The sequence below is a fragment of the Cavia porcellus genome, unplaced genomic scaffold, assembly GCF_034190915.1.
Source record: "Cavia porcellus strain 051 isolate PalLab524CR breed Dunkin Hartley unplaced genomic scaffold, mCavPor4.1 scaffold_2, whole genome shotgun sequence".
NCBI lineage: Eukaryota > Metazoa > Chordata > Mammalia > Rodentia > Caviidae > Cavia > Cavia porcellus.
Window position 1 is genome coordinate 128,568,885 of NW_026947485.1, and position 21,264 is coordinate 128,590,148.

General features: G+C 37.2%; 1 pseudogene; it reads right to left on the reverse strand.

Annotated features, from left to right (window-relative positions):
• Positions 1–16,496: 16,496 nt before the first annotated feature.
• LOC100722314 (heat shock protein HSP 90-alpha-like) lies at positions 16,497–20,140 on the reverse strand (annotated as a pseudogene).
• Positions 20,141–21,264: the final 1,124 nt, after the last annotated feature.

Consider the following 21,264-nt stretch of genomic DNA (forward strand, 5'->3'; position numbering starts at 1 on the left):
ATACCCTATACTCTCCCTACAACAGTGTCAATATCCTGATTGTGAAATTACACTGTAATTTTGTAAGATGGTACCATTGAGCGAAATGAATAAAGAATACACAGGAACTCTATTGTTGTTCACAACTGCATGTGAATTTTGTTACCTCAAAATAAAAAAAATGTGACTTTAAAAAAGTTTCCCAACCAAGTGGATGGAATATTTTATTTGGAAAAAATATAAAAGTTGTAAAGAAAGAAAACTGTTGCTGCTTTCCAGAACATCAGCCTAACAATATAAAATGAAAAGTAAATTGAAAGCATTGAAGAATCAGCATACACAGCAAAGCTTAATCTCAAAGGTTGCATTTTAACATATATAATAATTTTTTTTAAAATAAGTAATTGTACATACTAATGAAATAAATCAGTAATGCAAAAAGCAAAAAATATAATTAACCCATATGTGCAGAAAATTGCAATAAAAATGCATAAAAACATATAAAGTAGGAAGTTTGAATTTTATACAGACATGAATTTAGGGTTCATTCAAAGCTGTCATGATTAAGTAGACTAGTATTGTTTAGTTTTGTCCAGTTATATGGTCATTTAAAATAGTATTTTTTAAAAGAAAAAATTAGCCCTTGATCTCTGTCTGCTTGCAGTCTGCCATGTCATGAGCAATCCTCCTCTACAATGCCTCTCTGCCATACTGTCTTACCTTGAAGCCAGTCAACTAGAGACTGAAAACTCTGCAAACTGTCTTGGACCTGCCTGTGCCACCCCCAGTGACCCTCTCTCAATCCAGGGAACTGGGCAGCCAGAGGTGAGTGCCTGCACACCATCTCAAGCCCTGGGAGTTTAAGATCATCGCTCCCAGTGGTCAAGGAACTGACCAGCTTCCGACCATACTCGACCGGCTCCTGCTGTGTAGTTTTTCAGCTGGCCTGTGCCACCCCCAGTGACCCTTTCTCAATCTGGAGAGCTGAGTGGCCGGAGGTGAGTGTCCGTGCACCATTTCAAGCCCCGGGAGTTTAAGATCATAGCTCCCAGTGGTCAAGGAACCTCCCGGCTTCCTGCCACATTCAACTGACTCCACAGGTCTCGGGCCTGCCTGGGCCACCCCCTGTGACCCTCTTTCAATCTGGGGAACTGGGCAGCCAGAGGTGAGTGTCCATGCACCATCCTGAGTCCTGGGAGTTTAAGATCATAGCTCACAGTGGTCAAGGAACCTCCTAGCTTCCTGCCACACTCCACTGGCTCTGCAGGTCTTGGGCCTGCCTAGGCCACCCCAGTGACCCTCTCTCAATCCCAGGAACTGGGTAGCTGGAGGTGAGTATCTGCGCACCATCCTGAACGGTCAAGGAACCTCCCAGCATACTGCCACACTTGACCGCAGATTTCAGGCCTGCCTGGGCCACACAGTGAACTTCTCTCAATTTGGGGAACTGGGCAGCTGGAGACCCAGGAGCTGAAGGCATAGAAGACAATTTCAACAGGCCCAGGGGAAGCCTTGGAACAACACTTGAAACACAGTAATATAGGAAAATGACAAAACCAAAGACCAAAATGCAATCTAAAACCTCCAGCCCATCCCAATAAACCTTAGGAGCTATGTACATAGAAGAAAATATATGCCATATACCTGAAATAGCTGAAACGATAGCAACTGAAATAAAGAAGCAACTCCAGGAAGCTTTAAAGGAATTCAAACTAGAAATAATCTCCCAGGTAAAAGAAGAAATGTTAAAAGAAATGAAAGAGATGTTGAACATATCTAAAGAAGACACAGTTAAAAAAATTAGAGGAACAAAACAAAAATATAGAATCCCTGGATGAACAATATAAGAAACAAACAGAATACATGAAGAGATACACAGGAAATAAAAAATTCCATTGAAAGTTGTCAAAACCACCTCAACAAAAGAGAAGACAGAATTTCAGACCTCAAAGACAAATTGCAGCTGGTGAAAAGGAAAGGAAGGATCTTTTAAAATAACAAGGAATCAGGAAATAACAATTCAACAGGTGAAAGATGATGCAAAGAAAAACAACATAAGATTGATAGGGATAAATGAAAAAGAAGAGGACAATACAAATGAAATCAAGAGGATACTTAGAGAAGTAATAGCTGAAATTTTCCCAAACATGAGAATGGAAACTGATATTAGGATCAGTGAAACATATAGAACTCCAAATAGCCATAACCAAAATAAAACTACCCCCAACATATAATAATCACTATCCCAGAAATCCAGCATAAGAATAGAATATTAAAAGCTGTTAGAGAGGAAAGACAGATACCTATAATGGAAAAACCTCTCAGAATCACAGCAGACTTCTCAGCACAAACAACGAAGGCAAGAAGAGCGTGGAGTGAAGTATTTCAGATTGTAAAGGAAAACGATTTCCAACCTAGACTGATGTACCATGCAAAACTGTGCTTCAAACTTGAGGGAGAAATAAGATACTTCCATGACAAAGAACAGCTGAAGAACTCCATGATCACTGAGCCAACCCTGCAAGGAATACTGAAAGACAGTTTAGATACATTTAGGAAGAAACCACTAAGCAAAGCAGACAAACAGAATGGAAAGATAAAGATGCAACAGCAGAAAGATAACATGCCAACAATAAACCAATATATAACAGTTATAACCATTAATGTAAATGGTCTCAATTCACCAATTAAAAGAAACAGACTGGCAAAATGGATCAAGAAACAACATCCAACCACATGCTGTGTACAACAAACCCATCTATCCCAAAAGGAAACTCACAGACTGAAAATCACAGGATGGGAAACAATACTTCATGCAACAGGAACCCCCCCCCAAAAAAAAAGTGCGGGTAGCTATCTTGTTTGCAGATAATATGAGCTTCAGAACAAGACTGATCAGAAGAGATAAAGAAGGTCACTAAATACTGGCTAGGGGAAAACTTCAAGAGAAAGAGATAACAATCTTAAACATATATGCACCAAATTCCAGAACACCTAGTTATACAAAGCAAGTATTAACAGAAATGAAAAACCAAATTAGCAATAACACAATTAAAACAGGAGACCTTAACAAACCATTGACACCAAGGGACAGATCAACCAGACAGAAAATAAGCAAAGAGGTAACAGAACTGATTCACACCTGTGAACAAATGGACTTGATAGATACCTACAGAGTGTTCCGTCCAACAACATCAGAATATACATTTTTCTCAGCAATACATGGGACATTCTCTAAAATAGACCATATACTTGCCCACAGAACATATTTAAATAATGCAAAAGAGTTGAAATTATCCCATGCTTGTTATTGGATTTGCCATGAAACTAGAAATAATGATAAAAGAAACTGCAAAAATTCCACGAACACATGGAAATTGAACAATACACACTTGAGCAATCAGTGAGTCACAGGGGAAATTAAAGAACAAATTAAACAATACTTAGAAGCAAACAAAAATACAAATACAACTTATCAGAATCTGTGGAATGCAATGAAAGTGGTCCTCAGAGGAAAATCTATTGCACTGAGTTCCCATATCAGGAAAACAGAACGAATACAAATAAATGACCTGATGCTACACATCAAACATCTAGAAAAAGAAGAGCAAGTCAAGCCCAAAGCCAAAAGGAGGGAGGAAATTATAAACATCAGAGCAGTAATTGATGCAATAGAGACTAAGAAAACAATCCAAAGAATCAATGAATCATGAGTTGGTTCTTTGAAAGAATAAATAAAATTGATAAGCCCCTAGCCAACCTTATTTTTAAAAGGGAAAAAAAAAAGCTCAAGTTCATGCAATAAGGAATGAAAAAGGCGAAATCATTACAGGCTCTGTAGAAATACAGAAGATCATCAGCACCTGTTTGGAAAACCTCTACCCTCAGAGGTTCAATAACACAGAAGAAATGGACAGATTCCTAGAAACATATGAAGTACCAAAGCTAGGTCAAGATGTAAAACTACTGAATAACCCAATTTCTATTAATAAAATTGACAATGTAATTAAGTCCTTACCTACAGAGAAGAGCCCAGGCCCAGACGGATTCACTGCAGAATTATACAAGAAATACGGAGAAGACTTAATGCCGACACTCCTCAAACTCTTCAATGAAATTGAAAAGGAAGCAATCATTCCTAAGTCATTCCTGGAAGCAAATATTACTCTAGTACCAAAACCTGAGAAAGACCCAACTAAAAAGGGAACTGCAGGCCAATCTCCCTAATGAACACAGACACAAAAATCCTCCATAAAATATTGGCAAATAGGATGCAGCAAATCATCAAGAAGATTATACACAGTGACTAAGTGGGATTCATCACAGGCATGCAGGGATGGTTCAACATACATAAATTTAAAAATGTAATCCACCATATCAATAAAGTCAAAATTAAGAATCACATGATCGTCTCTATAGATGCATAAAAAGCTTTTGATAAGATCCAACATTCATTCATGATAAGAACCTTACAGAAAATTGGATTCGATGGTCTTTACCTCAAAATGATGAAGGCCATCTATGACAAACCAACAGCCAGCATCATATGAAATGGCCACAAACTGGATGCCTTTACCTTAAAATCAGGCACAAGACAAGAATGTCCCTTATCACCACTACTATTCAATATTGTACTGGAAATACTAGCCAGAGCAATTAGACAAGAGAGACATAAAAGGGGTAAAGATAGAAAAAGAAGAAGTTAAATTATCATTATTTGCAGATGACAAGGTAGTCTACAGAGAAGACCCCCTAAACTCCATTGAAAGACTTTTAGATACAATAAATAAATTCAGTAATGTAGCTGGATACAAAACCAATACTCAGAAATCAATAGCATTTCTATAAACTAGCAACAAAATCACTGACAGAGAAATAAGAGAAGCCACACCCTTCACACTAGCAACCAAAAAAATGAAATACTTAGGAATTAATCTCACAAAAGAAGTGAAAGATCTATACAGGGAAAATTATAATGCCCTGAAAAAAGAAATTGAAGAGGATCTTAGAAAGTGGAAAAACATCCCTTGCTCATGGATAGGAAGAATAAATATTGTGAAAATGGCCATTCTCCCAAAACTGTTATACAGATTCAATGCAAGCCCAATAAAAATATCATCAATATAACTCATAGATCTAGAGAATTCACTCCTAAAATTCATCTGGAACCAGAAGAGACCTAGAATAGCAAAGACGATTCTAAGCAGCAAACACAAGGCAGGAGGCATCACAATTCCTGACTTGAAGTTATACTACAAAGCAACTGTAGTAAAATCAACATGGTACTGGAATCAAAACAGAGCTGAAGATCAATGGAATAGATTAGAAGATACAACCACAACTACCAACATACTCAACCACCTTATCTTTGATAAAGGAGCCAAACATGTTCACTGGAAGGACAGTCTCTTTCATAAATGGTGTTGGAAAAACTGGCTCTCCATATGCTGAAAACTAAAACCAGACCCAGGCCTATCACCAAGTACTAAATTAAAATCTAAATGGATCAAAGATCTGAATATTAAAACAGAAACACTAAATCTATTGGAAGACAAATTGGGTTAAAAACCTTGAAGACAGAGGGGTAGCTAGAAAATTCATGAACTGGAATCAAACCACACGGGAAATACTTCCCAGAATCAATAGCTGGGATCACGTCTTACTAAAAAGTTTCTGCATGTCAAAAGAAATCTCCAGCATAGTGAAAAGAAAACCCACAAAGTGGGAAAAAAATCTTTATGAACTGACTCACAGACAAAGGACTTCTGTCTAAAACATACAAAGAATTTTTTAAAAATCAGACCCCTAAAATTCAAAGATCCAATCCATATTTATGGGCATCTGAGATGAATACACAGTTCTCAGAGGAATAAATATAAAAGGCAAATAAATACATGAAACAATGTTCATCATTAGGCATTAGAGAAATGCAAATTAAAACCACACTGAGATTTCATCTCACTCCTGAAAGAATGGCCAGGATCAAGAAAACTACCAACAACAAATGTTGGAGAAGCTGTGAGGGCAAAGGAACTCTACCGCACTGTTGATGGGAGTGTTGAGCGGTGCAGCCATTGTAGAGGTCAGTCTGGAGATTTCTCAAAAAGTTGGGTTTGGAAGTCCCATTTGATCCAGCTATTCCACTTCTAGGCATATTCCCAGAAGAACTGAAAGCATCATACTACAGTGATATATGTGTGCCCATGTTTATAGCAACTCAATTTGTAAAAGCCAGATCTTGGAAACAACCTAAGTGTCCATCAACTGAGGAATGGATAAAAAAGTTGTGGTATTTTTACAATGGAGTACTACTCAGCTATAAAGAATGATCACATAGATATATTTATAAATAAATGGGCACAGCTTGAGACCATACTCATAAGTGAAATAAATCACATTCACATGTATAAATACCAAATAGTCTCCCTAGTGTAAGAAATGGTAAGAATACATAAGAGTATATGGTAATCATGATTCCCCATTATATTGCTTTGAGTCCTTGTAATGTTTTCATTCATTAGTTGGAATGGTTTTATGCTAGGTTGTTTGATTTTATTGTCTGTGATGGTATGAACAGCTGTTTTGAAGAAAACAAGAGATTATAATAGCTAGTGCTGATTTAAAATCATCTTATTTTGAAGTCTTACCATGATTTTGTTCTTCTATCTCCATTGGTTTTATCATGTTGTATCATTAGATTTTATTATGTGTGATAGTATAAACAAAAATTTTATGGACAAAGAGATAATATAGTAACCATTGTTCATTTTCTGTTAGTTGGTTCTGAATGCCCTGTAATATTTTCATTCTCCTGAATGGTTTTATACTATTTTGTTATGTTTGATACGATAGTGTATGAAGGTATTCTCAAATATTTCAAGGAAAGAGATACTATGGTAGCTACTGTTATGTCGGGTTGTCTTGTAGTGAAACACTGTGTTGCTTAAATTGTTCTGTCCTGATCTATTTTGTTATGTCCTCTTCTATTTTGTTATTTCCTCTTCTATTTTGTTATTTCCTCTTTTATATTAATCTTTTTAAAATAAAAAAGCAAAAATTAATTCAGTATAATACACTTAAATTTCTAAAATAATGCCTACATTTTCATATTCATATAGTGGAATGCATCTTTGTCTCTGTCTCTGTCTGTCTCTGTCTCTCTCTCTCTCTGCACACGTGCATGCGCGTGTGTGTGTGTGTGTGTGTGTGTGTATGATCAAGTCTGCACTTACAAGGAGCATAATATTTCAATCTAAATCATATTTTACCAGACCCCTGTCTCAACACCAATCACTGCAAAACTAGATCAAGAAATTACTAAACTAACTTTGGCGATATAGATTGAAATAAATATTAAATGCTTTGATTACATTTTGGAATATGTGCTGCCACAGTAAGCACATATTGAATAAACCGAGTCACTTTTGCTAAGTGGTCATTTTAGTTTACAATGTGAGCCCATGTTAGAATGAGGAGTGTTATACAGAGAACAGGTACAAATTAGCTGGTTTAAGTGAAGTAACTGAGCTAATCTGCCTCATCAATGTGATCAAAATCTATTGTGAAGGGCTGGGGATTTAGCTCAGTGGCACAAGTGTCTGCCTGGCAAGCATGATCATGAATTCAATCTCCAGTATCAGAAAAAAATCTATTGTGTTGTTGCAGGTATTTCTTAATGTTTTTTAGAATCATATAGGCATTTTAAATAGTGCTTTCAGTTTTTAAAAAAATAAAATTAATCAATTAATTAAAAAGTTATTACATATTTCAGAAATGTAAAATTCTTCTTCGATCTTTTAGTAATGTCGAATTTTAAAGGATAGAGGAAAAAATATCAGTATACTATATCTTATTTGTCCTTTCTATAGACTAACTACTAAATTCCATCTTTATAGCCCACCCTAACTTTCAACACCTTTTTTCAGGCTTCATTACTCATATTTAAAAGCTACTACAACCTCCTATGTGGTCTCTCCCTCTATTTCTCTACTACGTCATTTTAGGAATTGCACTTCTTAAAATGCATTTTCCCAACTCAGAACTTCACCTTGTTTCAGTACTGTTAATTCCTCTAGCCATTCATAATCCATAAATCTCCCTACTGAACTTTGGTTTCTGAAATTCTCCCACACACACACCCCCCCACCCACCCTGCTAGACAAGTGTCCTCACACATCCCTGATAATTCCCAAACCTGTCTTTCTGTATTGTATTTTCCAGTCTAAAAATTTACTCTCACTAACCCCATCACATTCTCCAAACTTTCTCTGATTTCCTCACTTCTCACAGTTCAAAACCACCATCTGGGAGCAACTCTTCCAACTTCCCAGCCCATGGTTCCACGGTATTCTCAGAAATAGAGGCAGTCATTGGTCCTTAATTGTTCCCATACTCATTCACTCACCTACTGTACAAAAATATATTGAGCACTTAATTGTGTATAAGTTATTTTGCTAATGAAAGTAATGTTTCACATCCCTTAGTTTCCATTCTATAAGCATATATTTGGAAAAAAATGATTTGTGCCTTATCTTTGCTTCCAGACTCCTGTGTACCCAGTGATATAGTTGATTTGTCATCACTGTTAGCACAAACAATATCAAACAATGGTGTAGCCGCTTCTACTTATTGTCAGTACTCTCCCTGGCATAGAAATTCAATGCTGTGCTCACAGTTTAGGCAGTGGAGAAAATGTCATATAAACAGGGTGCGCTAGAATTTTGGGGCTCAGAAGCAGGAAAAATCACAAAGAGAACAGGACAGAGATGGTGGATCTCTTAGTGTTTAATGGTTCTGTAGTGGACTCTGAGGTGATCCATGCAAATCCCTTCTTGAAAGCTGATGGTGGTGAGAATGTCAGTACCAACTGCGACAGCTTTCCGTGGGAATTGTCTTTAGCTGCAGAGAACGGGCCTCACAAGCTGGAAGCCTCTTCCAAGATGCAGCATCCCACAACTGATACCTGGCTTGTTCAAGAAAATGAAAACCCAGGCTCTACTGTCTCTGTTTAAGTCATTTAAGTCAACCCAGAAGGAACAGCCAACCTCAGAACTCCTGTGATGGTGGACAGAGGCCTCATGTGCAGCTGACCTGCTGTTCAGTTTCTCATCTTGCCCACTACTGCTGTGCTTACTTCCTTCAGTTGTCTCCCAAGACTGCTCTTCCATCAGAAGGTAGCACGCCAGCTCTTCATCTCACAGTCTGGCTCTGTGAATCCCAGTTTATTCCCAGGCTTTTAAACCTCTAAACTCTCTGTAGAGCACAGGAATTTTTACTTTCCATCTTCTACAAAACAAGCACTGGAGAGTAGACCGGAGAAATTCTAAAATCATTCATCTAGAAAATAGTGGGGCCAAGATTTAAACTTTGACTATCTCAAATGCATCTAATGTTCTTACCCTACACAGTTTGGAAGGGGCATTGGTTTTAAGGAAAGCGTGTGAACATATACAGTAATAGCCAACTTGAGCCTCTTTTTGTCTGTCAATGTGACCTTAAACAAATCACATAACCTCTCAGAACTTTAGTTTCTTCGGTGGGTCCTCTGTGTGTAGAACGGATGGCAATATACCTCCTCATAAGACATTGCAAGGAATAATTAAACTAGGGAAGGCACTATGTACTGCTCATGTGGAGGAGTTGGTAATACACAGATTATAGAAAACATGGAATGTTTTCCTAATCATCTTATTGAAATTGACCATTCCCTTTGATTGTCTAATTTCTCCAGTGTTACATTGAACTTGATATTTATATGTATTACTTTTTAAAATGTATTATATTTGTCAGCTTTTTGTCACTTGGGACACAACACCACACACTCATAACTTTCAGAAAAAGAGGTTTAATTTGGCTCACAGCTTCAGAGGATTTGATCCATGGTCAATAATCCCAAGGCAAGAGCATTATGGTGGAAAGACACAACAGAACAAAGCTTCTGAGTCCATGGAGACTGGAAGAAGAAGAGGGAAACAATGCCCGAGGAGAAGGATCCAGGGACCAAGTATAATACCCCACATGCCCCACATGACACCTCCATGACCCACCCAGATACACCCCAGAGTGTATTTTGGTGAATTCCCATGCCAATCATATTGACAATGAAGCTGGACTGTCACATGTACCTATTAGTTTTTTATAGTTATAGGCCTTATTATATAGCTATTGGCTGCAATTTGCAAATAGTGCTCCTTCTCTCCTCATGTCCCAGAGAGGAATAAATGCTGGAGAGTAAATGTTGAGTTAATGTATATTGACTATGTTGATAAATGCTGTATTAATGGACTCCTTGTGTTTGCTATGCCTGCCCAGTAAGTTGTCACATTAAAGGCAGAAAATACAGAATTCACTGTGAGAATAGATTTCCCCAAAAGACACAGAGGAAGTACAAGCAAGGGAACAGTGAACTGAAACATTTGATCTGCCCAATAAAAGGATGTACACCTTAGAATGAAGATTCTACTGATAACTCACTCATCCTTACAGCTAAGAGTAAGCAGTGGAGGGGTGACCAGAAGAGCCATTCCAAAACTGTTCATTTCTGGGGAATATGAACACCAGAGTGTCAGGACAGGCCCCCCATAAGTGCACACTTACAAACATTAATCTCAGGCAAGTCGGAAGAAAAGGATTTGCTGAAATGGAGGATGGGGTGGAAATGCTGTTGTAGGAAATGTGATAGGGAGTCAGCAAAAGAATTGTAAGCAGCCGTAAAATTAGAAAGCATGACTCGGTACAGTTCCGTTCAGAACAGTTTTGTGATTTTCAATAGCAACATTCAAGAGCCCAGCTGTGTGATGAGAGAAATCACATTGCAAAGATGACCCTGGGTGGGAAAACTCTCTTCCCTGATTGATTCCTTGTGCATGTTCATAGGTTTAACTAAATAAGAGAAAGTGTCAACTAAATAGAAATACTGGCATACTAAATAATAGACTTTGTCCTCCAGTTAGAGTTGGAGTAGTAAAGCTCCTAAGAGCAAAACTCTACCAACTAATAATATTATTTTTGAATCCAGTCCTCCAATTAGCTGTTGGAGCGCATTTAACTGTATTTATGCAATATTGTATAATACATGCAGCTTACATTGTGAGAATTAAATAAGGTAATGCATGGGCATTTTAATACAGGGCTCATAAGTGCTGAATAATGTCAGATAATACTAAATGGAGAGAAAGAAAAGTTGAAACTCACAGGAATCAGCATTACTTGTTTTAGAGCTTATGAGAATATAAAACTAAGTCTTCCCAAAATTTTTATATTTATATATATATATATATATATATATATATATTTTTTTTTTTTTTTTTTTTTTTAATCAGTACCAGGGATCGAACTCATTACTGCCTGCTTGCAAGGCAGGCGCTTCTGCTGCTGAGCTAAATCCCCAGTCCCAAAATTTATATTTAAATAAAATTCACCTGTTCAGTATTTGTTCCTAAGAAGACTGTATATTGCACAAAGGCAGAGACCTTCTCTGTTTGGATCAACTATTACCCGAATACAGTACCAAGTGCACCTCTGGAATAAGTTAACAAGTCAGTTTATAAGTGAGCATGGCATTGTCCTAGGTTGGTGATGACTTAAGAAATACTTTATAAGGGATTTAACATCATGTATCAGATTACAATTATCACTTTGTTTTAAAAAAACAGGCAAAACAAACAATAGATCTGAATTCCCTCAGTTAGATATCTTCCCTTCCCCAACCAAAAGATAAGCTGCCACTAAGTTAGCATTGTTTAACATTCATCTGCTCATCTTCTGGTGGACAGTTTAAGGAAAAATGAGTCATAATGTTTATATATATTTTCTCATCACTGAAATAATTTTCCTTTGTCAACCAGAAATACCCTTCCCTATTTACATCCCCCTAGTACTACCCATAATCGTGACCCATAATCACCACTTTGATTTCCCTCTACAATTTGACATCCCCATAATATTCTTGAATCCTTCTGTAACTTTCACCAAGCAGTATAACCACTGATCTGGAAAGTTCACATTTTTTTACATTTGTCCTGAAATTGTGGGTAGAGTACATAGAAAACTCTTTATTTGCTCAAGTTGCCACATTTAAAGCAAAACTCTCTTTTAAATAAGTTTTATTGATATGAAAAAATTGTGAAGGGTTATCTGGATCCCAGGTGGACAAGCATAATTGGAGCAGGAAGTTGCTATGTTTCGTGTTAACTGATGTGGTTGGGTCAGAGTTTTTAGCTTTCTGATTCATGAAAAGCAACTAGAAGCCTTCACAGCTGCTTTTGCAAACTGTTGTTTACTGGAGACAGCTTCTGTAATTCAACATTGGTTGTGTATTAGAAATATTTATTTTCTTATGTCTCTTTTTGTAAATAATGGTACCACTTAAAAATGGCTAAGAAAACCTAAAGGCTTTGAGATTCAAAAATGGAACAGCAGTCTGTCTCCCCAGCAGAGAGAACTGGTCCCTGGACTTTCCACCAGAGCGCAGCTCTGAAAATACTCAGGTGGTGGAATTTAGATCACAGGTGCTGTGTATGAGTGCGCACTTACGTTTCTTTTCAATTTGATTTTCTAATTCAGCCTTAGGGTGCATCCGGATTTATAGTAGTTTCTGTTCAAGAGTTAAGTCTAATTTATTTCAATGACGTGATTAAAGAAATCCTTTTTCAAAGCAACTAATTCCATTACCTAAAATAAATAATTTATTTATCTTATTGATTTTATGCCAGAACCAAATTTCTGAACACAAAAGCAAGATTAATACGCAAATTATTGATTTAGTTCAACTTTGGCCAAACCTTTAAAAATTTGGAACATTATATTACATTCATAAAAATTTATTGTGGGTGACTTAAACTCATATAACCTCATGAGTAATGTGATTTTGTCATTGACTGATAGAAAAGAAACATGAATAAATAAAGCCACCACAACACAGGTTCACAGTTAGCAAAATCATGGATATTCTCAAGCGAGAGTGCTCTACTGGAACTAGTTGAATGAGTTCCTTCTCACATGGTAATGGACCACTCGAGAGGAGTGAGTTAAAAGATAGTAAACACGTATTCTTTACAGAAACTAGTAGACACACATGAAAAATAATCAGCATTACTATGTCAAAGACAAGCCACAATAATGTACAGACAATTCCCTAGTTAAAGTTCAAGTGTATGTCCTTTGTGGAGAAGATGTCGAGTCCCTCAAAATATCATGAAGACGTCAACTAATTTATCTCCTTCACAAAAGCGATTATAAAAGTTCAAAATAGGAACTATGATTTTATATAGTTTCAGGTCTCTGCAATGCTTCTAGGGGCTTCTGGAACATCACTGACCCCATGAAAGCAATCACCTTAGTGGACTGATAGTTTCAGTGGGCACTTTCCAGCACAATGTGTTTGGAGAAGTGGATTTATTTTAGAAACAATAAACAGTCTCAAAACGCTTAAATAAGCACAAATGCAAAGTCTACTATGTGCCAAGTACCATATTAGATACTTGTGGAGACAGCCAGGGACCTTACATTTTTCAAAAGGATGGTAAGAAACGAACAGAAGTAACTTTAGAACAAGGCAGAATATAAACATATTTTATTAGGGCTTTAAACAATGTACCATAGAAATAAACAAAGAAAGGTGTATTTAGTTCTAAATTCATTCCCTGCTTAGGGGTGGTCTTCAGCTGGAGAAAGCGCTATCAGTCCTTTAAAGCATTTCTTCTGTTATAATGAAAATAAATGTCATCCAGAAGGTAGCATAGAGGTGAATAAATGTCTCAACTCAACCAGAACCTGAAGCAAGCAGCCTCCTTTGGCTTGGAACCGGAACACTCAGGGGCACACTTGAAGATGATTCAAACATTTTGTATAGTCAGTGATGGTGTTGCCAGGACTCTTTGGCCAAATGGGTTTGAATTTCCTTTTTGTGGACTGACCTAGGCATCCTGGGGGATCCTGGAATTCCCAGGGCCATCGGCAGAAACAAAAACAAAAACAGTGATAGATCCTCAACTCCCAGCACAAAGGTCTCTGTGGCCGCAGACTCTGCAGTGGCTGTGGCTGGAACCACATGCGTGCTCTCTGGAGTACTGAAAACTCCATCCACCCGCCTTTTGAATATTAGCACTTTTTAAATATTTGTTTTCCCCTGAGGTTTTCTGAAGCACATGAAATGTACATGTAAAAATAGTTTTACAAATAATCAAGTAATGATGCAATGGTGAGAAACAAAAAGTTTAGGTTTGTCCCACCAACTGTCCTCAGTGGCACTGTGATATGGTTGCCTTTTTTCCCTTTTATTTCTGGAGAAAAAAATCACAACAGTTCACAGAAGACTTGCTCCTATATAAGTTTTGAAAATAGAGGCTAACTTTAAAAAAAAAAAAAAAACTGAATTTGACAGAATCTGTTGCCTAATATGCCGGTAAAAACCAGCAACTAAATTTTTAGAAAGGTTCCTTGCTCCTTTTCCCAAGTGCTTACTTTGCAGTTCTAATTGTAACTTAATAATTGCTTTCCTAATACAAGCGTCAATACTTAATATTTATCACCAGAATATGTAGATGGCTTGGCCACTCCCTCTGTCCCAGAGAAAGAAAAAGGGACTAAGGCTTTGTTGAGTGGACCAACAGGAGCCTCCATCCACCAGCACCCCAGCAATGTGTTTTCTATCTCAGCGGAACTTCCGCAAATCTGTAATTCACTCGGAAGACTATGATGCAGATAAGGGGAAGAGAGGCATCTGGAAGCCGTCTTGCCAAATAGTAACTTTCTGGAAGGTTCTTCATTTAGAAGTAATTTCTGGAAAATTTCTTGATTAATACAAATCCGTGAACAAACTTAAAAATGATGGCTTTGTTATTGCTTTGGCACAATATGTTAACAGCACTCCGAGTGCTGCCAAAACTCTGAGAGTTCTTTCATGCGGATTATGGTCTTGTTTACATATCCAGCTGTACTGAGGCCTTGTCCGTGGCGGTAACCTCACAATGTTCCCAGTGGGGGTGCCCATTAGGGGAGGGGAGACTAACTGAAGTTTAGTTTGTTTAAATTGAGCAAGAATGCACAGCGGCACTCAGATCTTTGGGGAATGTGTTGGAAACGTACCCTTCCTGGGATCTGTTTTCATTTACTTAAGGGGGATGTTTGCATTGCTCAAAAATTGCAGTACACAAACTTGCCATACAAAATGCCTTCCAAATGTTTACTGCGGTCTATACAGAAGTGAGCAGAAAACACAAATAGTGCTAGGTTGAAATAAAATGTTAAGAGAAAAAAGCAATTGCTGGTCCCAGTCACATTTGTTCATTAAAAACCCAAAGCATTTTCTGTTATGTATATGTGCACATATAGGTATAGAATGTATATTACAAAGTGCGACCACCTAACTCTGACAGCAAAGATTAAGCTCACTGAAGATTGTGAATGCAGAATTGTGGGAAATTGGTTTCCATTAATAGGACATTTCTGCAAATGTTTTCATTATGCACAAATTCATATACATGGATTTTGTTTGGATTTTATTTTGCAAGCTCTAATGACAAAATAATAACTGCTTTTTCTCAAAGAACAAATGTGAGAAGCAATACAATTATGCTTTTCCCATTCCTGCCAAAGAAAGAAAAATTCACAAGTACTTGGTTGCTACATGTTATTACCCAAAAATAAAAGAACCGGAGATATGAATGACCTCTAAGGTCCTGCTATTCATGCAGTTTGTAAATGAAAATAGTTAATTCCCAAGAAAGTTTCACTTCTTTTTTAATTCTTTCTGATAATGAAAAATATCAGGGCTAATGGCCTGAGGTCTCCGTTAGCCTAACTCTGTTACATAAAATCTCTTTGCAGAGGTTTCCTATCTGATATCAAGTAAGAGACCTTTGTTGTGCTAAAAATGTACAACAAGGTTTAAATGGAGGGATTGGGCGTCATTTAGGTCAAAATAAACCTGCTCCTGGGAGATTCAGAATTCACACAGTTCTTAGTTCTTCAAATTATGTCTCAAGTTTGTCAAAGTAATTTTCATCAGAGGAATTATTTTTTAGTTTAATCAGAAAGTGAAACTGCAGTGAATGATTTTCAAAAAAACTCATAATTTTCATTTCTCAAAAAATCTATTTTGATACATCATTTTGTTCAGAATATTCTCGATATAAGTAGCTCATAATTTTAATTAAATGTATTATGTTCTCTTGCTTTAGAATAGAAATCTTACTAACATGCAATATGAAAAAATATAAAGTTGCCTGTTTTCTGTGGAACTATTGAGTCATTTTTTGCCTTTGCCTTCCTAGCATTCCCACTTGCAAATGGTGGGTTTTGTAGTTTTGTTTGTGAACACACAATGCACTCTTCAGTTACTAAATTCTGTGGCTAGTGATAGAGGGCAGAGTCATGAGACCAAACATCAGTTTACAAAATAATTTTTCTTTTTCTTAGCAATGAATTTTATACTCCTGCACTTTTAAGAGTCAATGCTCTTATTTTTTTATTATCTACTTCAAGCACATACTAATAAAAAACAGTCTCATATTTTAACATAGCTCTTGGATCAATATTAACTTGAGGAAGGCAGTATAATGAAACACAAGAACACAGTGCTTTGGTTTTTATATCAATTTTACATACCAACTGGAATTGAACAAGTTACACATGTTACTTTTGCCTCAGTTTCCTTATTTATAAAAGTGAATCAAATGATTATTTTCCCATTGCATAGTATTGAGGAATAAATGAAATAGTACATGCTTGACACCGGAATCTGTGTTTTCTGGTAAATGGTAACCCCTGAGTAAATAGAATGCATCGACAGTACAGGATGGGCTGAGTATTCATTTTAGTTGAGTTAATTTTAAAATTATTTTAAATTATTTTATTTAAAATTAGTATTATTTATTTATTTAAAATTATTTTAAAATTGTTTTGGGTATTTTATGTACTTTAAAGCAGCTAATAGAGAGCTAGGCATGGTGATGCACACCTAGGAGGCTGAGGCAGGAGGATTGCATGGGCAAACAAGGCAGACAAGGCAATTTGGTGAGACCCTGCATCAGTAAGAATATAAGAAAAAGGTTGCAGATGTAGCTCAGTGAGAAAGCCCTGAGCTCATTTCCCCAGTACTGCAGATAATACAGACATATTTTTAAAGTATCAAAGACTTTGTTGACACAGTATTGCTAAAAATATTCAAAATTATTTTGATAATATCACACAGTCAAACCTAGGAATAATTAGACACTGTCAAATATATGAATAATGAGTCTGACTAAAACTCTTTTTTTTTTAAATTTTTAAACTTATCTGTATTTGTTATCTCTTAAAGGAAAATGTGACCTAGGCACTCCATTTCCATTCACAGGCCTTGTTCCAAATTATTTTTCAAACAGCAATGCAGTATACCTAGTTTATTCCTCTAAACAGTTCTTGTCTTTGGAAAACAAACCCCTTGCAGTGTCTGCCATCACGTTGCTTCACGTATTCATTTCTAGAAACCCAGGACAGGCAGATTTGAAACTACAGAGGAAAGTTTTTTTTAAAAAAGTGGACCCTTCAAGATGAAAACTCAAGCTATTGCAACAAATATTCCTTTAAACATCAGCCTATCTCAACACTTCAGAGACAAATGATCTGGTCTACTAAGGAATCTGGCTTGATAACTAAACACTTCAGACTTCACAAAGTTAACAGTAAGTTACGTCTTACCACAAACATTTCAACCTGTAAAAATAAACCAAGTGAAACTAGAAAAAGCATTGCTAGCTTTGCTAGGCACTAAAGTGCCTAAAGTATCACAGTGTCATTAAAAGTAGAAAGAAATCTTATCTTCCAATTAAGCAGTGATCATGCCATACTGACTTATGTTAACAAAAAATCCTCGAAAATATATATTATCAGAGGGAACACAGGTAAAGAACTGAGCACGCATCCCAGTTCTTCTTCCAGCAGGGCTTAGTCAGCTTCTTCCATGGGTGATGTATCATCATCTCCTTCAAGGGGCGGCATCTCTTCATTGACAGCAGCAGTGGTGTCAGCAGTGGGGTCGTCCTCATCGATACCTAGCCCCAGCCTGATAATCCTGTAGATTCTTTTTGCATGTGTCTGGGGGTCTTCCACACTGAAGCCAGAGGACAGTAGGGCAGTTTCATACAGCAAGATGACCAGATCCTCCATGGACTTATTCTTATCAGCCTTGGCCTTTGGCCTCAAGGTCTCCATGATGAAGGTCATGGTCAGGGTTTATCTCCAGGTGCTTCTTGGCTGCCATGTACACCATCATTGAGTTGTATCTTTCATGATTGGGCTTTCATGAATTGGGCTTTCATGATTCTCTCCATGTTCACTGTCCAGCCATGTGTGCTGGTGACAATACAGCATGAGGATGTCACCAATTGGTTTGACACAACTACCTTTTCGACCTTTTTATCCTAAATGTGTTTCATGACTTTGCAGAGGTTTTCAAACTTTGTCTTTTTCTCCTCCTGTTTCTTTTTCTTCTCTTCATCTTGTAAGTTCCAAGCCCTCTTTGGTAACTGACACTAAATTTTTTCCCTTCAAATACTGCTGGATGCAGTAATATAGATCACTTCTAAGCCATGCTTCTGAAGACGTTCCACAAAGGCAAAGTTAGCTACCTGGTCTTTGGTTTCACCTGTGATGTTGTAGATGTGCTTCTGGCTCTCCTTCATCCTGGTGCAGTAGTCTTTGAGAGAAACCATCTCATCCCCAGAAGCAGATGTGTAGTAGCGTAACAGTTCTGAACGCTTTTTCCAATTCTGAGAGTTTTCATGTATTCCAAGCTCTATATTCTTAGAAAACTTTTCATAAACCCTTTTGTAGTTCTCTTTATCTCCTGCCAGAACAATTCTAAGCATTTTTGACCAATTTTTTTTCTGATGACTTTGAAGATTTTGCTTTGCTGCAACAGTTCCTGGGAAATATTTAGAGGAAGATCCTCGGAGTCTACCACCCTCTAATGAAATTCAGGTACTCGAGGATCAGCTCCCCACAGCTATCCATGATGAAAACTCTGTGCACATACAATTTAATGTTATTCTTCTTCTTTCTGTTTTCAAATAGGTCAAAAGGAGCTCATCATAGAATTTAAAAAGCCCTGAATTCCAACTGCCCTTCAATGGAAAAATGCTTCACTGCCAAGTGATCCTCCCAATCATTGGTCAAGCTTTTGTGGAACTCCTCATACCCTTCATTAGTAATATCATCAGGGTTTCTAGGCCAAATAGGCTTCATTTTGTTCAGCTCTTCTTGATCAATATACTTCTCCTTAATCTTCATTTTCTTCTTCTTGTCACTGTCCTCCTTTTCTCCCTCTTCTTACTCAGAATCAACATCTTCTATTTCAGGTTTGTCATCAGACTCCTTTTCTTCTTTTTCTTTGTCTTCTTCTTTATCTTCCTTTTCTTCAGCCTCATCATCACTCATTCTTTATCTCTTTCCTTCTCCACAAAAAGAGTAATGGTATAACAATGAACTAAGAGTGTTTCTTCACAATCTCTTTAATTCTCCTTTCTCCCAAGTACTCAGTTTGGTCTACTTTCAGACGCAGAATAACCTTGTTCCTGGACACATAGGTTTACCTGTGTCAGTCCTCACTGTGCAGGACCCTCCCGCTAAGATTCCCAAGGATACTGTTCATCATCATTATGCTTGGTGATCACAGTCACTTTCTCAGCCACCAAGTACGCAGAGCAGAAGCCCACACTGAACTGGCCAATCATGGAGATGTCAGCACCAGCCTCCACAGGCTCCATGAAGGCCTTGGTTCCCGACTTGGCTATGATGCCAAGGTTATTGATCAAGTTGGCCTTCATCATTCTGGTTCCAGTATGCATGATGGTGAGGGCATGATCTTGCTTGTTGGGAATAAGATTTATGTGCAACTCCTTGCCCAAGTTGAGTGTACTGGGGTCTGTCAGGCTTTCATATCTGATTTTGTCCAGGGTATCTGACGAATTAGAAATCAGCTCCCTTAGGAAGATCTCTTTGTTCTAGTAGAAAATGTTGCTGATCAGAGACATCAACTGGAAGGCAAAGGTCTCCACCTCCTCCTCCTGCATGGGCTGGTCCTGGGTCTGGGTCTCCTCTGGCATCTTGGCTAAGCGACACGCACAGGCAACGACACAGCAGCTTCTGGATGCTGAAGCTGTCTGACTAAAACTCTTAAGAGCAAGCTCTTTTATATATCATTTTTTTTAAATTCTCCTGTGGAAAATATTATGAGGTTAAAACTGAAGAACTAGATTATGAAGTATTTCTATAGACCTATAAATAATATGAACAAAGACAAGCCTAACATCAAAATAGTTTCAGAACATTGCATTGCATATAATCATCCTTCACTGCAAACTATTTTCTTACATCTAAACTTTATAGGTTCTTTTGACAGTTCAACATATTAAATATACTAAATAAATCTCTACTTAAAAATACTCTCAATAGCTAAAAGAACTGTCAAATGTGTCTACACTCTGACGATTGATTTTCCTTATAGTATCTCCCAATACAGCCTGAGGAATCAACAACCTAGGAGGCACGCCATGAACATTTGGGTTTCCTCTCTCCACACATTCAGGGCCAGGCACTGGGCCAGGATCCTCACAGGGCTAATGGTATGGGCCGATGTGGGAGATTCTTCCCTCTGGGGGAGAGAAGCACAGATTATTCCCAATCTTATTATTCTTGTTTCCCAAGGAGGTAGATGACATAAGAGACTGAGAAAATAACCTTTTTTTAATAAAAATATTTAGATGTTTATACCTTCATGACGGAAAAATAAGATCAATGTTTTAGTTTGCTAGACATGAATATAGAAATTCTTTCATCAATTCATTGGATTAAATTAGTTAATATGTCACATGGAATGTTTTTCAGTATTTGTTAGACTATAGCCATCCGGCCTTATAAAGTATTCACTCTAATCTTATCCAGACTAGCATCTCCTATTTAGTGAAGAGATTAGTCAGGTTGTGGCATCTTCCTATAGGAACTGAGGAATTTGACAATAACTAGTTATAGTGCTATATTTGAGAATTATTATTATTTCTCCTGAAATTACAAATTGACCCTATAACATTGCCGAACCTTTTTCTATTATTATTTAAAATGCTTGTTAAAACTAAATCTTTAAAAAATTCCTCTCCTTATGCTATCCCTTCACTTTTAATTTTCTAATCATGGAAATCCATTCACTGAATCTTTAGGATTCAAACACGTAGTAGAGGAAAAAGGGAATATTCTTCAGCACAATGGTGAAGCTCTCCTGATTGAAGGTGCTTTGTTCTCAGTCAC